Source organism: Perna viridis, chromosome 11 (assembly GCF_037379345.1).
Source record: "Perna viridis isolate PV_CMFRI_1.1 ecotype Kerala chromosome 11, ASM3737934v1, whole genome shotgun sequence".
Lineage (NCBI taxonomy): Eukaryota > Metazoa > Mollusca > Bivalvia > Mytilida > Mytilidae > Perna > Perna viridis.
In genome coordinates, this window is record NC_142455.1 from 37,870,792 (window position 1) to 37,887,578 (window position 16,787).

General features: G+C 33.1%; 2 long non-coding RNA genes across 4 annotated transcripts in view; one reads left to right on the plus strand and one right to left on the minus strand.

The window, feature by feature from the left end:
* Positions 1-2,323, minus strand: part of LOC148603973 (uncharacterized) — a 137,520-nt gene extending 135,197 nt beyond the window's left edge. For 2 of the 3 annotated variants that reach the window (XR_015916934.1, XR_015916935.1), the window contains exons 1-2: positions 2,163-2,323; positions 43-182 (exon numbers count right to left, since the gene is read on the minus strand). This is a non-coding gene — a long non-coding RNA (uncharacterized LOC148603973). The remainder of the gene's footprint in view (positions 1-42; positions 183-2,162) is intronic. The other variant, XR_015916933.1, reaches the window with a different exon arrangement.
* Positions 2,324-6,082: 3,759 nt separating this feature from the next.
* Positions 6,083-8,434, plus strand: LOC148603976 (uncharacterized). Its single transcript, XR_015916536.1, has 2 exons — positions 6,083-6,431; positions 6,858-8,434. It is a non-coding gene; the product is annotated as an uncharacterized LOC148603976 (long non-coding RNA).
* The last annotated feature ends 8,353 nt before the right edge of the window (positions 8,435-16,787 follow it).

Below are 16,787 nucleotides of genomic sequence, written 5' to 3' on the forward strand. Positions count from 1 at the left end.
CTGAATAATTTTACCAGTCTTTCAATGTTCCATACCACTTACAGTAATAACATGTACCGCTGCCCTCTAATGCCACATTATGCAAATAACTTCCGTGATTTGTCTCTGCCTTTCCCTTTACTTGTACTTGTAAAATTCCTCATCCTTCCTAGGTTACAGTTTGACTTCAGCAATTCTTTATACTGAAAATTACAATATGCAGTCTGAGATCCTTTGATGTGAAGACATTAAAGGATATTGTTAGAAAGTAAGGTAAAGTGAAGACAAAGTATGATTTTGGGTGAAACAAACTTACTAAAAACAAATATAATAAAAAGTAGACACAAATCTATGTTAGCAATATACCAAAAGAAACTAGTGGCCACCTTTACCAGGTTGATTTACCTGAATTGCCGTATATTGAAATTCCTTTATCACCTGTACTTTTCCCTCCAATTTATTGTCACTGCACTTTTACACGTCAAGCAGTACAGAAGCCATTTTGAACAAGATGGGTATTACCTAGACTTTCTGCAAATTTATTATGATTATGTGCATCTTATTTTTGAAATGAAGGTATTATGATGTAACCAGTCAGTATTAAATGAGCTGCTGTGTGCCTGTATTATTTATTATCATCATGTATTATGTACAACCAGACCCCTACACCCTCATGTGAGGGTCTCATCTCAACTTTAGATTTTCCTTAATATCTGAGACCTCTAATAAAGAATCCATTTAACTACTAAGGAGATCATTATGTTTTACGTCCAATTACTCCCGATTGCACTGAGTAACACCTTTATTTCTAATAATGCTTTATATAACTGATAAAAAATTATGTATTCTTTATATTTCATATTGACCTCAAATCTGTAAAAGAGAAGAATTTCGTGATATTAATCATGGAAACTTTTCTATATACAGAAAAATAATTTTGCTTAGTTTATCAGTATTATCACCTTTAATGAGACGTAATAATAGATCAGATCAATATTTCATCCCTTTATACACAATTCTTTTATAATAAATATTCCACCAAATTATAGTCAATGATAACATGTCAGTATACTAATGATAAACTCACAACTTAATGTAGCAGATGAGTACTTACTTGGCAAATTTGGTAATTCTGTGAACAGTAACAGCCTATTTTGTCTATCCCGGAGTTGATTTTTTATGAGAAACTCGGCAGGTCTTCTACAAAATCAGAGGATGATGACCGGTGCACCTGGTCCATGCTTCCAGTTTTTTTAAGGAGTGAGTTGCTCATTTACTTTTGTAACTTTGTATGTATTATTTTGGTTATTTATATTCTTTGTTATGTTTGTCTGTTTTCCATGTCTGATATTTGTCCTTGGATTACATTCTTTTGATTGTCACTAGAATCTCGAATCCTTGAATATACTTAAAAGAAATATAAAAACAGGAGATGTGGTATGATTGCCAATGAGACAGTCCTCCTCCAGAAGACATGCAACAAATCACCACACGGTCGTCAATGATACAATGTTAGGTAAAACTCATGCCATTAAACAAGTTTTAAATGCCCCGAAATAAATAAAGTGAAACTATTTAAAAAAGAAGAAAATCGATCCTATCTATAAAAAAAGAGAAATAACAATGAACATAAAAAACAACCACTGGACTACAGGTTCCTGACTTGGAACAAGCCCAATAAGTATGTTGCAGGGTATGAGGATACAAAGACTAAGGTCCCAACAAGAATCCAAACAATCATGATAAACAATGTTTACGAAATAGATATTTCTATGGATTTATGAGCTGTTGAATCATATCGTAGCCACTGGAGAAAAAAAAAAAACTTTGTAGAGATTTAAAATATGTGTCATGATGTTGATTATTACATGTATACTTTCCTGGATACTTGGAAAGTGTTGTAATATACATAAACAACAATTTTGTATCCAAAAACTTATTTACATGTATATTTAAATAACGTAGGAATCAACAATACCACAAAAACGTATGTTATTGAGGTTGTCAAATATATACACTTGGTTTTCGGGAAATAGACAGGTTTTCGGTAATACGGGGTTTCACATCACATGGCGCATCTTATTTACGTGTCTGATTGCACTTACCCGTCGAAAACACATCCAAGGACCATTCAACAAATAAAAAAAATAGTACATTCGTAGATTATGAATCTGGAAACTTACTTGCTAAGCATATACATCTTTTGTTTACAGTTTCGTGAGTTCTTGCAGGGGAGTTCATGGATGGTTCTTGTCAAATCAAAATGAAATCTACCATTTCTGTATCATGTGATTTAACACGTGTTCATTTAATATCTCAAAACCACAAAAAAACATTATCCTAAAAACGCACTTAAACGGCCTAAATATAACTTAAAGCCTAAATAAATGTACAATAAACGAAGCACCATAAAGTTCTAGATCCTTCAATCTCAGTTCCCGTTTATGACGTATTATCTATAAACAATCCTAATTTCGGGGATTTGATACATCGCATCTACCCAAAAGACTTTGAGATAAAGGATACTACAGACGCTGTGAAGTCAGACTCATATCTTGACCTACACTTAGAAATCGATGGTAAAGGAAAACTATTGACCAAACTTTACGACAAACGTAATGACTTTTCATTCAGAATTGTCTATTTTCCATTCATCTGTGGCAACATCCCTACGGCGCTTGCGTATTTAGTGTTCATATCACAACTCATCCGTTATGCCAGAGCTTTCTGAAACTACGCAGATTGTTTGTATTGTGTTAGAACTCTAACAAATAGGCTTCTGGAACAGGGTTATTTCTACAAAAGCAGGGGACGCTTACCCTACCGGTGCACCTTGTCCATGCTCCCAGTTTTTAGTGGAGTCCGAGCTGCTCATTTGCTTCTGTTACTTTGTATGTATGATTTTAGTTGCTTTGGTTTCTTTCTTGTGTATATCTGCTTTCCATATCTGGTCTTTGACCGTGGGTTGCGTTCTTTTAATTGCCGCTGTGGCGTTGGTGCATTGGATTACGTTTTTATATTAGAAATTCAATCATTTTTTTATGTATATAATTTTTTAATCGTAATTGAATACAACAAACCCATTTTCTAATATTAGAAAATCAATTTCTAGTATTAAAAAATCGTTTTTAAATATTAGAAATTCAATTGATTTTTTTATATTAAAAAGGGAATTTTTAATATCAAAAAGTGTTTTGGGATATTAGAAATTTAATTTGTAATATTCGAAAATGAATTTGTAATATTCGAAAATGAATTTGTAATATACGAAAATGAATTTGTAATATTAAAAAATCATTTTTAAATATTTGCAAATACTCATTTTTGTTCACTTTGGCTTGCTATAATGGTCCGCTTTTCATACGGAGCGATGCCAGCCAGGAGTCATCAGAAAATGTGGGGTGATAAGGCATTTTTTTGCCATTTCTTGTCAATTTTTCAAATGAAAATAATTTTCCATTAAAATGGGGTTGCAAACACTCTGCACACCCTGGATCCACCACTTAGTCTTTGATGCAAGTGAAAATAAATTTTAGCCATTAAAGAATGACAAACATATAATCATTTGACATTACTTGAACTTTTAAGCTCACGATCAAATTCACATCTTTCTATAGGTATATATACTCAGTTTTAATTGAAGATGGAATCTAGGTTCCCTCAGTCACGGTATAGTGTTACTATATCCCGCTTGTAAAGCACGCTTCCCTCTCTGGGAGTGTCTTAAAGTATTATTTACAATTTGCGCCAGGATGGCTTGCGGATTTTTTTTCCTTTCTTCTTATTACAATTTTCTTTATTATAAAATCATTCATTTCATACATGTACGTTCATTATGACATGAATTCGTTTGGAGGTCAGTGTCAAATTCTCTGCTGATACATGCTAAATGCTATATATATATGATTATTGAAGATGTGTTTTGATTAAATGTGCACCTCCTGCTCCAAACACTGGTTTCTCCTTCAATTACCTCTAATATGCACCTCCTGCTCCAAACACTGGTTTCTCCTTCAATTACCTCTAATATGCACCTCTTGCTCCAAAGACTGGTTTCTTCTACAATTACCTTTAATGTGCACCTCCTGATCCAAACACTGATTTTCTCATTCAATTATCTCTAATGTGCACCTCCTGCACCAAACAGTGGTTTCTCCTTCAATTACCTCTAATGTTTACCTCGTGTTCCAAACACTGGTTTCTCCTTCAATTACCTCTAATGTGCACCTCCTGCTCCAAACACTGGTTTCTCCTTCAATTACCTCTAATGTGCACCTCTTGCTCTAAACACAGGTTTCTCCTTGAATTACCTCTAATGTGAAACCCCTGCTCAAAACACTGGTTCCTCCTTCAATTACCTCTAATTTGTGTCTGTATACATATATAAGAATACATTTGTAAACAACCATTCAAATATAATTTAATGACACATCATTTTTTTTGTAATTAACTTTAAAACACTGTGGCTAATATAATATGATTATGTGTTCACAGTGGGATCAATGATTGTAGTGGAACAAAGTAGATATCATCAGTACACATTCTCTCATTTTCTTTGAACAAGCCAGAAAACTGCACTAAATAAAAATACTCAACACTATGCACTAGCCGAACAAAAAGAAAGCTACTGTCGATTTTGCTTGGTTTGATAATAAGATTGTGGTCAAAGTGGAAAAAGAAAATGTTATGTACATGTATTTCCCTACATGCATAAGGTGTATTCTAATGACAACCTAGTTTTCAGTTAGGGTAATTCACATTTTATTTTGTTGATTAGATGTTGTCATCAAACCCTGGTTTACTTGACTGCAATCATTTTCAATGATTTAAAGTTATGACGTCATTGTTGATAAAAGTATTGTGACTCCATATCTAAAGACCATTTTATACTTAAGATTTTTTTTTGTGAAAAAAACTGCTGAAACTTGTTTCTTATTTACATTTATAGCAAGCTATGACTTTTAAACTGTCAGTCCCTGTAAGAATCAGGCAGTAAGTGAAACATGTTATGAAAAATCCTATCATTTGATAGTGTAATTTGAATATTTGCACCATCAGAATCAAGAAAAACAGACAAGATTTTTCATATCATGCTGCATCATTGAGTTTAAAGTTTATTGAAATGCTCTGAAAATGAGTATTGCAAGAGTAAATACATTTTAATTCTGTCAAAAACCTATTTTTTTCTTAGATTCTATTGAAAAATTTCTGAGCAAATCCAATGATGCAGAGATCACATAATGGTCTTTTTAAATAGAGAAAGCATATTTGAGTGTATTTAATTGTCAGATTGGTGGAGTTTTGACATGTATGTCTATACTTTTTTCCACCTTGCCCGATTCTTACAAACAATTACACTTTAAAATTCACACCAATTACATGCATTGTATGCTATGAATAATTTAAAAAAAAAATCCTTTTCTATTTCAACTTTTTATATGTATCAACAGACAGGTTTAGTTATTGGTCAGCAAGAAAAAAAAGGAAAGATGGGAAGTCCGAATTCTTTAGAGATATAATCAACATTTGGATGGCTAAAAATAGTGAAATGACTGCCAGAGTCCTTAGAGACAAGATAAAATTCATGGTCGGTGTCAGTGTATCTACATGTTCCTTAAGCAAGATCAGGCGTTAACTTGGTCAGTATACTTCAATGCTACATGTATTTACATTTATAATAGGTACAAGTTTTAGTCTTAATAAAAATCAGAAAAGAGGTGATTCATGCATGTCAGTTACATGTACATGTACAATAGAACAAGTCCCAAGTTTTTTTTTTTTTTTTCATTTAGACTAGTTGTTCCAATTTAGATAAAAGATACACGTATAGTATATGCGAATTAATATGAATTGGTGCATGTACATAATGACAAGTAAACAAACTGATGGAATGTTGTTGTTTTGTTAGCTTCCTTACACCACTAGTTATGACAGCATTACATAAATATTGTATGTAAAATAAATAATAAATATACATTGGTGTACATTAGAATAAGGGGCCAAATTTGAAAATAAAGTAGTTTACATGACATTTTTTGCTTTAAACACTTGTGTGCTTGTACAACCGCAGTTTGATATAAATATACCGTTATGTGTGTTTGTACATCTGCAGTTTGATTATTACGGTGATATAAATATACCTGTATGTGTGCTTGTACAACTGCATTTTGATTATTAGGGAAGAATGGTACATTGTGGTTAATATTTAATTCCCTTGTACAGAAAATTTCATTTCACATTGAGAATGCTACATGTAGTTACTTTTTCTTACAATTCCAAATACTTATGTGCATTTTTAAGTACACACTTTTGGGTGGAATATCCTACAGAGGCAGAACCGACTGCTGTGTATGCAGATGAATCATGGACTCTGTAAGCTAACCAAGATATTGGACATGAATTTTCTACCATCTGTAGGAAACAAATTCCCTGATGGTTATAGATTATATCATGTAAGTATGTTGTAATTGTTGTACTTCAAGTTACTTGATTGATCATTATAATAATAGACTTTTACAATAAATTGGTGTCATATCATCATTCTGATCACAATATATATATATATTTTGATGAATTTCCAGTTCATGTGTTTTAGATGGAGTCTCCGCTTTGTGATGTATCCACCATTTTTTAGTGTTTATTGTAGTTCGTTTGCTCTCTTTCAAATTCCCACATTATGATTTGCATACAATGTATAATGGTATTATTATTTATATTGTTAATCAAAAGGACTATACGAAAAAGGAGGATTCTCTCATTATCCTAATTATTTAGCATGACATAATCTATTATCAGCTTTATACAATGATATTGAGCAGTTTATAAGTTTTGCCTAGCTTTTGTTGTATACAACAATGAACAAGTCAACTATTTCTTAGATGGAAGAGAAGGAAATGGTTGACAATGTAATGAAGTGCCCTCTTTCATCGCCGGACATAAATGTGAATGTTTGGGCCTCCATGAAACGTTTGTGGGCGGGAACTGTAGATCCACAGACTAAGGACAAATTTGTGTTTGGAATAAGGACCTTTTGGGAGTTATTGACACTTAAAAGCTATCGACGTTACATTACCCATATTTCCAATGTGTTTCCAGTTGTGGTGCTGAATGACGGGGCATGTATAAATGTACTCGCTAGTTACAAAAGAAGAAATATTATCTCACAGACACAGGTAGATAGTTTGCAATACCTGTAAATAACATACACAGAAAACATCAAAGTTTCTACAAACTTCAGAGAGTATTAACAAAAATTCACATTTTATACGTCATACTACCATTTTTGTATAAGCCGCATTAGATTTTGAGTGGAAGTGCCAAAAGAAATGGTCGTTTATGACAAGAAAAATGCTTTATTGGTCAGTTATTACTTTTGATCAATCAAATGACTGTAGTACAGCAGTTCTTGTGCAGTTAATGTAGATTGAAAGTGACAATGCAAAAACAAAATATCTCAGTTTTTATATGTTATGTGTAGCAAGTGCAATTCTACCATGTTCAAGTCTCTATTCCAAGTATTGAAAAGTTTACAAAATCTAAACAATTTATAATTCAGCAATTTGAGTCACTTAATTTATTTCTTCTTTAGTTGTTTTGAGAAAACTTTTAATACATATAATTGCAATTCATTGGTCATCTTTAAAGTTGTTCCATTTAGTAACAAATATGATATTTTTTTTTTTTTTTTTTTTTTTTTTTTTTTTTTTTTTTTTTGAGAGAGAGATTTTAAGATAATTGAAGCTCAGTTTCCAATGAAATTGTACTTATCAGGTTTCACTCTTGTATTATGTGCCCCATAGGCTTCTATAGTAAACCTCAAATGTGCATGATTGTTTAACAAAAATATACAAGAAGTTTCAACCTAACTTTTGACCATGTTTTTCCATTAAGGATATGTCAGCAATAGTTTCTAGGTCCATTCTATAAAAACAGAACCCAGAACAGGTCGAACTAAAAATATACTTCTTCTTCTTTCACTTTTATTTTGAGTTCAGCAAATACACCCCTTTGTGAAGCATTATTTTTCATGACAATACAGGTTTTCCAAAAAAAAAACAAGTTCTTATGTCATAGCTTGATATTTATCCTGTACTTTTGATGAAAATTGATAATCATTTGTAAAAAAAAAAACAAAAACAGGAAAAGGCAAAAACAAGGCGCAGTCTATACATTTTATAACTGTATGGTGTGATGCAAGTAATCATACCCATAAATATTGAACATATTGTATATATCTGTAGTATGTAAGGGTCATCATGAATTTTGGAAATACATGTATGTTCCAGTGTATGTACTGAATGACAATCCACATGACGAAGATATGTGTAATGGAACTATGTCATTAAGTTCATGAATAATCATATAAAATGTACAAGATGTATATGTATCAAATATTACAGTTTTAAAAGAGTTTGAACGTGTATTTTACTGATGGAAAATAAATTTTGTTTTCATGTACATTTGTCGGTAATAGTTAATAGGAGGGCAAAAGTGGATTTAGAAATAACATAGGTCAGTCAAATACTGTTCACAGAAAAAAAACAAACATGTAAAGACAAGGGTAGTCATATATTGGGCTAAGGAGGTGCTGAACTAGTGATTCTTTATAATCGAACTAACTGTTGGAGCATTGGTGGGTGTTGGCCACCAACAAGGATTAGTAGGCAAAGAAATGTACATATGAAGCAAATCCACTGTACAAATACATTTGAAAAAATGATTAAGGGAACCAAGGTTGTAGCGGTAATCAACAGAATGCAATTCAGGGGCAAAGACCAGACATGGAAAACAGACACACAACAAAGAACATAAAGTAACTGTAATCATACATACAAAGTAACAAACGCAAATGAGCAACTCGGATTCCACTAAAAACTGGGAGCATGGACCAGGTGCACTGGTAAGCGTAAGCGTCCCCTGCTTTCTAGAAACAGCCGCCGAGTTGCTCATAAAAAGTCAAGTCCGGGGTAGACAAACGAGGGAAGGAAAACAATGATCCGTTACATAAATCAGTTTTTATGGCGCAGATGGATACACCATAACGATCCACGAGTTCATGATGACGACTATAACACTTCTGTAGTGATGATTTTAATCTTGTAGCAATATAATCCTGTTCCAGAAGCCTATCTGTTAGAGGTCTAGCGCGATACAAAAAGTCTGCGTAGATTCCGCAAGCTCTGGCAAAATGGATGAGTTGTGATATGAACCCTCCATACGCAAGCACTGAAGGCATGTTGCTACGGATGAAAAGAAAGTTCACAATTCTGAATGAAAAGTCATCACGTTTTTCGTAAAGTTTGGTCAATAGTTTTCCTTTACCATCGAATTCTAAGTGTAGGTCAAGATTTGAAGCCGACTTCACAGTGTCTGTATTATCCTTTATCTTAAGTTCTTTGGGTTTAGTTGCGATGTAATTAGGATTGTTTAAAGATAATACGTCATCTATATAGCGGAAACTGAGATTGAAGGATCTAGCCTAACGATTTTATTTCTTTAGGATCAAATCAGCTATAATGTCAGCCTCATAAGCATGAAGGAATATGTCAGCTTATCAAGGAGCACAAATAGTTGCCATTGGAATGCCGATCGTTTGTTGAAAAACACGTCCACCATACTGGACAAATATGTTGTCGATTAAAAATTCCAGCATTTTGTAAATATTTTCCTCTGTATATTTGGAAGAGGATTTAAAATTATTTATTATAAAGTGTGAAGAACCTCTACCAAGAACTATATATTTGTATATAGGCGTACAATCTTTTTTGGAAAAAAAACATCGATGTATAATGTTTTGAAATCGGAATTTTAAATGAGTATGTGGGATAGAAGTATACTGTGTTGAAAAATCATAGGTTTTAATTATATTTTAACTGATTGTCACCACAAGATCGGGAGTAACAAGAGTTGTGGTAGGACTGCAGACCCTCTTTGACAGTTGTGAGTATAGAAGTTAAATGTTTTGAAAGAGGTTTGAGGGTACATTATGCAGATCCAGCTATGTAACGTTGTTTGTGTGGATTCTTGTGGAGTTTATGAATCCAGTACATAGACGGTAAATCACAATCATCGTCCTTGGTAGAGAGACCAAAAGAAGACAGCACAAATTTATGGTTTTCCACAATCTCTTCTGTGGTTTTGGAGAGTGTGGTAACAGTATAAGTCTTATCACTGCTATTAAAAGTTAGTTTTATTTTAAAACAAAACTGCATTATCTTGAGTACCAGCAATCGCAAAGGTAATAAAACATTACACTAAAATTGTGAAATTATAAAATATTAGGTCATAAATAGGAAGTGGACAAGAAGCCATATTTTGTTTATAATATTTGAAATAATTTGTTTACTTTCTTAGATATATCTGCCAGTCCTCATATTATTATAGGGACCAGTACGAAATTATATAGACAGCCTTACTTTCAAGTAAAGAACGTGACATCATGATTCATGTTCATATGTTTTCTCTGTCTTTTCCACACAGTTGATTAATAGCAAACTACATTAGGTTAAATGTAACATATATGAGCCGGTTTGTCTCAGTAATTATCATGTCTAAATGAATTTTGGGGGCAACCAACAAGTCCATTTATTACTCTTATAATTACCCAAATAAGGGTACAACCAACTTTTCAGTATTCTGCCAGTTTACTAGCGTTCACATATTACTATACTTTTGCATGTGAGTACCAAATGCAAAAACCTTTCTCAGATGTAGAGTTGTGAATTGTACGCCAGATTATTCCACAATTTATGCCGTACGCTAGACTCGAGTGGGGGGGGGTACACCCTCTAAATTTATACTAAAGAACAATAATTGTTAAAAAAGTCGAACAACCCTTCTGAACAACTTGTAAACTACTGGCTTGATCAAAATGAATGCATCGCATCTGTAATGATGAACATTTTACATAATGGAGCTAGCCGAGGGGCAATGGAAATTAAGGCAATTTAGTAATTGGCTGGGGAACATGACATTTTTTTCTCTAAAAAATAAATTTAGTTAGAAAATATTAACAATAGAGACATGGAGAAAGGTGCTGGCTCTAAGCTTCTTGCCATGGAAAGCACGAGGTCGTTCTTTATACATTTAAGCTGGCTATACTTTGAACTTCTTTCCCAACAGTAAATTTAATGGTTTAATCATTCAAAAAGTAGTTATATATAAAGATCGTTATTTGTGTTAACAAATTATATTCACCCTCGCCAACGGACACGTACAGCGAACATAAAACTAATAGCACTTCTAGTCTTACCAAAATGTACGTAACACGTCATTTGATTGGTCGAACTGTTATCAATTAATTAATTGCGTTATCTAAGAATTGGCTGTGGTATTTTATAGTTAGCCCATGCTAACCCATAGATAACGAAAGATTTCATTAATGAATGGAAACATAACGGTGTTTTTAATGCATTGACTAGAATTAATCATCAATAATAAACGGTAATGATAATTAGTTTCCCGTTATCTATGGGTTCCCTAACGTTATCTATGGGTTACCGGTTGCTTACCCATAGATAGCGGAGTTTAATTATCGATCACATGTGATATTGTGAGTTACGGTCTGTTAACCCATAGGTAAAGGATCGTGAACCCATAGATAACAGTATTGTCACATAGATAACGGGGTTTTGGTTAATTCTGCGTGCTATAATGTTTACTAACGTTTATGTGAGCGACAATTGAAATTTGGAAGCTTGGGTTACTTGTTGAATTGTCATTTCCCTTTTATTTCTGACAAAAATATTTGGCGGATGTAATATTTAATGATATTAAGCCGAAAAAAAATATAATATAAATTTTGTGGATACTTAATATGGCGGATGCTTAGTGGTGCGAAAATGCTTCAGCTCAGAGACAGAACCGCCAAAACACGCCAAAATTAGCACCAAGCCAAAAATATACGTCATTATGTAACATCTGTTTTACTTGCTGTTAAATCAATATTTGCATTGACTCTACAGAGATGCATACAAGAGTAAGTGTTTGTTTCAAATTCATCTATATAGAAAAAAAAATAGCAATAAAAGTTCATTAGATACATTTATGTTTAACTCAATATGAAGTCAGTGAGGTACTATTCTAAATCAGATATTTAACATATCATAATAAAGTTAAAGAGACATGATATAATCAGACGTTGGACAAACGGATGAAAGAAACACACAGTGACAACAACAAAGACGAACTATCATATTTCAAATAATAAAGGGTGGAACAATCAGATAAAATTTCAGTGTTCAGGTCTACAGATGCTATTTGAAGTAACGTTATAGGGGTATTTTATAATAAAACAACGGATACACTCTGTGACAGGAACATTCAGAGATTATATCGTTTTCCACATAATAAAGGCTAAGTTATTTTGGTATATCGTTTGATCAATTTTCGCTTTATCAGATGTTAATTGTCTTTTAAATCTGTTGATTTCCTTTACCAAACAAACCAAATAATGTTTAAATAAAATACTCTGAGTGACACAACAAAGTTACTGTAGACTATGTAATTATTTATATCATCAGAGTATTTAAATGATTGTTATATTTCTCCATCATCAAGTATTACCGAAAAAAATAGTTTTGAATTCCAATGATAACCCTACATAAACGTTTTAGAACTGTATGTGTTTTCTTTGTTTTGTTTGTTTTGATCTTTTGTTTGTTTTGTTCTGTTTTTTTGTTTTTGTTTTTTTTTTTTTTTTTTTTGTTGAAATTTCTTATTTTTACCACTACTTTCTACTGAACTCGGCAGACGAAATCAAATCGTCATTGACGAAGCTTTATTTAAGAATTTGAACATATTGAAAATGAATTTAAACTGGCAGTCTTTTTCATCTCTCAATGATTTCTTTTATTTCACATGGACATATTGCGTTTTTTCAGACATACACAACAAAGAACATATAGTAACTAAAATCAGACATAGAAAGTAAAAACTGAGAGCATGGACCAGGTGCATCGGTAGGGTAAGTGTCCTGTGCTTTTCTAAAGACACCCGCGAGCTGGTCATAAAAAAGTCAAATCCGGGGTAGACTTAAGAGGAAAGGAAAGCTATGACACGTTGAACAAATCAGTTTCCATGGCGCAGATGGATACACCGTAATGATCCACGAGTTCATATTGAAGAGCATAAACATTTGTAGTGATGACTTCAATCTTGTAGCAACATAACCATGTTCCAGAAGCCTATTTGTTAGAATTCTAGTGCGATACAAAAAAGTCTGCGTAGTCTTGGCAAGGTCTGGTATAACGAATGAGTTGTGATATGAACACTCCATACGCAGGTTCTAAGGGGATGTTGCCACAGATGAAAGTAAACTTGACAATTGTGACTTGCAAAATCATCACGTTTGTCGTATAGTCAATAGTTTTCCTTTACCATCGATTTCTACGTGTAGGTCAAGATATGAGGCTGACTTCATAGTAACTGTATTATCCTTCATCTCAAATTCTTTGGGGTAGATGCGATGTATCAAATCCCCAAAATTAGGATTGTTTAAAGATAATACGTCATCTATATAGCGGAAACTGAGATTAAAGGATCTAGCTATACGATATTCCTTCTTTCGGATTAGATTAGCTATAAAGTCAGCCTCATAAGAGTGAAGAAATAGGTCAGCAGGTGAAGGAACGCAATTTGTTCCCATTAAAATGTCGATGTATATTTGGAAGACTTATTTGCCTATAATAATTTATAAGATCTTAGCAAACAAATGTGTTAAAATTAAGTACAAATTGCCACTTGTTTTGCTTATAACAAATAAGATGGATAACTCAACTCTTTCTGTGCAAATAAGTATTGCTGTCCAGAAAATTAAGAAAGTCAAAACAAATCTTCTTATACCCGACTTCAAGTTTTTCTTAGGTTTTGGGAAGCATCCATGATTTTCTTTAATTTCAGCCTCACATGCTGTACAGAGCTGAACACAAGGCAGAATTATCCCCAATTTGGGGTAGCAGACCAATTATTAGATCGGCTTCAGAATCCATACCCTTTGCCCAATTTTAATAAGAGTGATAGTAGTAAATTCCATACGAATGACGCTTTCCAACAAGCACAAGACATAGACAACTTAAAAAAAGTCTACTTCTTCTTAAGTGTGCACTATACACTTACATTTAGGCGCACTATCTCGCACACTAAGTTGATCGGGTCAAATTGTCTAAAAATTATAATTAAAAGATGAAATTTGGTGGATATACTGTTTAAATGCAGTTAAGCATATATACATACTCGAATTAATGGTAAACCGGTGTAATATAAATGAAGAATGGTATCCGGAAGGTTTCAGTCCCCTACCGTATTAGATTCTCTCTGAAATATCAGGTTCCTGATTTTCAAATCATTCATTTTTGTACGAACTTTTGGAACGAAAAATGTAAGAATATGAAATGAAAATGGTGCTATTATTTTTACCCCTTTTTCACCTATGTTTCTTTTTTATAATGAAACACTTGAAATTGCTGTAAAGACTGCTTCAAAACAGCTTTATCTAAAAAAATGAGACAAAGGCTTCAGGATTTACCTTACTGTATAACAGAACTGCCTTACACAAAATAAGGAAGTAACAAATGAACTCCTGCAATAAAATCGGGAGTCGGCTCAAGTGCTTCGCAAGTGTAAGCATACCAGTGGATTTTTTCATATTGAAAGTGGGTGTTATCTAGTATCCGATATCAAGTCCATATATTCATTAATGAACCATAATTGGGCGTCGTAGATAGTGCATGATTCCAAAATTATCGGCGAAAGTAAAAAAGCGTCCGATTTGCAGCAATTCAAATAAGTTTGTTCTACACCATCGGTGGCTACCGTCATATTGCAAGTGATAATAATTTGGAAAATAATCCAAAAAAACAAAAATGAAGCTCCCGAGACGAGTTACCGAGAGGTACAATTTAACAACACATCATGATTTAAAATAAATGATGTGTGAATGGTCGAAGATTTTCATAATAAACATAATATGATGAAGGTGAAACCTTTTAACGGTCCCGATGAAACAGTAATTAAAAACAATTTTGATAATTATTGTCAGCTCTGATTTGATATATTATACCTGTAACCTTCAAACACGGTAAATTTTGTAATGATATATGTCCTGAAGCATTATACTAATTGCCATGGTCTGATATGTCAATTGACCGAAATGTCCGGCATTCATAAGGAATTATTGGTTGTCATGGTCTGAAATGTCTTTGGTTCGAATTTCCGGCAGTGGTTTCTTATAATTTACAAAAGTCTGAAAAAAACTCGTTTATTCAATTTAATTTCGCTTCATTCTGTTTCGCTTGGTACCGTTTGAATTTTGTTTTATTATGATTTCATTTTTTAACGAATTTGATTCTTTCTTTTATCACTTATTTTCGTTTTGTTTTGTTTCATTTTCGTTTCGCAATTTGTATTACCCGGGAATTATGGGTAATATTGATTAATTTATTTTCATAAACATCTGGGCGCCATATCGCAAATTATTATGACTAACACTATCTTGGAAAAGCTATGATCAATTTAATCATTGAAACTAGCGAATATTTTCCGAGACTGGTTTGATTCTCAATCGCACATATACAAGTATACGCAAATGGAGCTGCCATTATGCTGTTTTTCAGCTCCTGAAAATGAAGGTACAAACCGGATATTGATGTTTTGCTTGCCATAAGTATACAAAACCAAGTTGGTAATACAACCATAAACGCTTACATAGGGAGTGTATTAGAATAAGATAAGAAAACAAACACAATAAAACGTAGAATATGATAAGCGATATATATGAAAACGCAAACATTTGATCATGGTAATAAATAAAAGCGTGCCAAAAAAATGAAACGTGTCTCTGTGTAATTTTTACGCTCTCATCCGACGGTATTCTGATTAAGTTCTGTAATAGTATAGCAAATGTAATAGACATTTGTCTACAAAAGCAGAGGACGCTTACCCTACCGGTGCACCTGGGTCATATGCTTCCACTTTTTTTGTGGAGTCCGAGTTCCGCATACACTTTTGTTACCTCGTACGCATTATTTCGGTTAATGTATGTTCTTTTTTGTGTGTGTCTGTTTTCACTGTTTTCACTTTTTGGTCTCATTCCCTGAATAACATTCATTTCGTTTTGATTTTCGCTAAAATTTTTGTCGCCCAAAACCATGGTTCAAACGATAATCCAATTAGATATAATCCAGAATAAAAACTAGACATAAAGGAGAAAAGACTCACGGAAACATATAATTTAGAATTTGCAGTGGCGTTTTTTAATGTTGGAATCTACAGAATAATTGCTGATTTGAAAAAGCTGCATTGCAAATTGCAGCAACCCATTATACAACAAATGTCGACATATTGGACGTTTCTCTCATCCATATTATCTAAAATATTGAATGTATAAACAATAAACAAAAATACTTTGTTTACAGACTTTTCCTCATCCACGAGTTGAACTAGTGCCAAATTGTCGAGAAGCTGATGATATTTCAAGGGATAAAACTCCAGAAAGTTTTGATTACAAACAACATGTTGATATAACGAGAATGGAAATGATGAACATTCACCTGTATGAAAAATGTCCGCTAAGGGCCCCTTTTGTTCTTCAATGAACGCAGAAAAAACTATTCATATCACAGAACAGGCTATAACTTGGTCCCCAAAAACATACATTATACGCAGATATAACGAAATAACTGCCCTTATATACTCCAGCAACATTGAAGTAAACTGAAAGTGAATAGAGACAATTTATAGAGATGCCTGAAATTCCTGACTTGTGACAGGCGCAATAAATCCGACCGGGTTAAGGTAATTTACAGTAACCA